Raw genomic sequence first — 2,684 nt, forward strand, 5'->3', positions numbered from 1 at the left:
GGGGCCTTGTCCTGAGGGGCTGGCCGCAGGTCAGCAGAGGGAGGATTCCCAGGGCACGGGAGGAGTCAGGGCGAGGACCGTCCTCCCCATCGCAAGGGCACCTCAGAACCCCTCCCCTGTTGTCAGCCGCTTCCTTCTGCCCACACACGGAGGGAGGGCTGCTGTCTGAGAGGACAGGTGCAGGCCAGCAGAAGGCGCGTCCCTAAGCACTCCCAAGAGTCAGCCCAAGCCCCTGAGTGAGGGCCAGTGGGGCCGCCAGCCACAGGGCCTCGACCTGTCTGCTGCACGCTGCAGGCTTGGTAAAACTCTGCCACATGGTGGCCGCGTGGTCACCCTCACTGCCTCCGAATGAGACTCAAGGAGGTGCCGGCACTGGTGCGAGCAGATGGCCCTCGGGGCAAGAGGAGCTCCAGGCTGCACTGGCCGTCCAGGGAGGACCCCGAGTGAGGACTAAGGGAGTCACCCACCCCGAAGAGAAGGGACAAGAGAGAATATGGCCCGTTCCCCTCCTGTCAACCCTTAAACTCCCAAGAAAGGCCTGTGAGGCTGAGCCTGCCCGTAATTTCCTCCCCTCCTGTCAACCCTTAGACTCCCAAGAAAGGCCTGTGAGGCTGAGACTGCCCGTAATTTCCTCTGCCAGGTCCGAGGGAGGGTAGAGCTTTGTTCTGAAGGGGCAGCCACCAGGCAGCAGAAGGGAGGCTCCCAGGACCCTTCGGTGGTGGGCTGAACGCTCCCTCCTTTCCTCCTCCTGGGTGTCATGGAAGATGGTGGTGTCAACTTCAGAGCAGCAGAGGGGATGGGGTGGGGGTGTCTTGCCAACAACTGTCATCCTGACTCTGAATGGGAACCGTGGGGACCTACCTCCCCTGCCAGGCCCCACTGTCACCCCCGTACCGCCCAGGCAGGGCTGGCTGGCTGTGCCCCACGGCTCACTCTACCGTCCTCCACAGGGGTCTCAGGAGACAGGCTGAGCAGGAGAACAGGAGCCCTGTGGGTCCTCGAGCAGTGCCCTCAAGGACCCTGCAGAGGCGGCCTTGGTTAAAGCCAGGGAGGAATCTCCCCGCTGAAGGTGCTCACAGCATCTCCTTGTCCCTCCCCCAGGTGCCCTCGTTGCCTGCCTTCCAGCGCACACTCCTGCCTGCTGGCCCTGACCTGTGTCATCATGCCTTGGGGCCGGAAGAGCAAGCGCCATGCCCGCAAAAAACGCCACCAGGCCAGGGGGAGACTCAGAGTCTCAAGGGTGCCCAGGCCACTGAGGAGGCGGCGGCGGTGGCGGCGGCAGAAGAGATAGAAGAGTCACCCTCCTCCCCCGCTTCTGTTTCTCGGGGTACTCCCCCGAGCTCCCCTGCTGCTGGCACTCGCCAGGAGCCTCAGGGAGCCCCAGCCACTACCTCTCGTGATGAAGGGGTTTCATGCCCAGGATCTGAAGAGGGTGCCCAGAGCCAAGATGAGAAAAGTGCAGGTACCTCCCAGGCAGCACCTTCCACTCACAGCAGTTGCAGAGATCCTCTGAGCAGGAAGTCCACAATGTTCGTGGAGTTCCTGCTGGAGAAGTACATAACGAAGGAGCCCATCCTGCAGGCAGCACTGCTGAAGACTCTCAACAAGAAGTACAAGAAGCACTTCCCTCAGATCCTCAGCAGAGCCTCTGATATCATGGAGGCGGTCTTTGGCCTCGAGCTGAAGGAAGTCGACCCCAGCAGTCACTCCTACGCCCTCATCAGCAAGATGGCCCTCCCCAGCGACGGAAGTCCAAGTGATGAGTTCAGGATGCCCACGTCCGGTCTCCTGATGACTGTCCTGGGCGCGATCTTCATGAAGGGCAACCGTGCCACCGAAGAGGAGCTCTGGAAATTCCTCAATGCGTTGGGTTACCATGCTGGGAGGAGGCACTTGATCTTCGGGGATCCCGGGAGGCTCATCAGCAAAGATTTCGTGCAGCAGAAGTACCTGACGTACCGCCAGGTGCCCGACAGCGATCCTCCGCGCTATGAGTTCCTGTGGGGCCCGAGAGCCCACGCTGAAACCAGCAAGATGAAAGTGCTGGAGTTTGTGGCCAAGTCCACTGGTACCGTCCCCAGTGCCTTCCCAGATCTCTACGAGGAGGCTCTGCAAGATGAGGAAGAGAGAGCAGCAGTGAGAGGCGCGGCCAGGGCTGCAGCTGTTGCTGAGGGCAGAGCCCCTTCCAGGGCCCAGGCCCGCAGCTCCTCCCACATGTAAGGAGGGAGGCCGCGGGCAGTTTGCTCACTTTCTTTTGGAAGAGAGCAGTCAGGCTCCTAAATAGTGCAGAGTAGTAAGGGTGGAGGGAACAAAGTATAGATCTTATTTATCTTCCTGTTTTAAACTAGTAACTTCTATATATTATTGATTGATTTAGCTTTTTTCCAATGTTTTTTTCTTGTAATAGATAGTGTGTTTTCTTAAGAATATGAATTCGTGAATGACATTGCTTGCATATTTACTGCTGTTTAAAGAGTTCTAAAGTTACAGTTTTGGTATATGTAAAAGGAATTCACGAACCATCTATATTTTCTGTATGATCCAGAAATAGAAAACATGGCACTGCAATAGAGATTTTCATGGAAATGTGAAAGGCGACCACAGAAAATATTTAGAAACAAGAAATTGAGAAAACAGAGAGTAAAAGCCATTTAACTCGTGGTTTGCCTTACTTCGTTTAAACT

The 2,684-nt window shown here is 57.0% G+C and overlaps 1 pseudogene; it reads left to right on the forward strand.

Moving 5' to 3' along the window:
- The first annotated feature begins 1,162 nt into the window (after positions 1-1,162).
- LOC114892566 lies at positions 1,163-2,292 on the forward strand (annotated as a pseudogene).
- The last annotated feature ends 392 nt before the right edge of the window (positions 2,293-2,684 follow it).

This window comes from Monodon monoceros, unplaced genomic scaffold, assembly GCF_005190385.1.
Source record: "Monodon monoceros isolate NGI ecotype Baffin Bay Population unplaced genomic scaffold, NGI_Narwhal_1 Contig1773_ctg1, whole genome shotgun sequence".
Lineage (NCBI taxonomy): Eukaryota > Metazoa > Chordata > Mammalia > Artiodactyla > Monodontidae > Monodon > Monodon monoceros.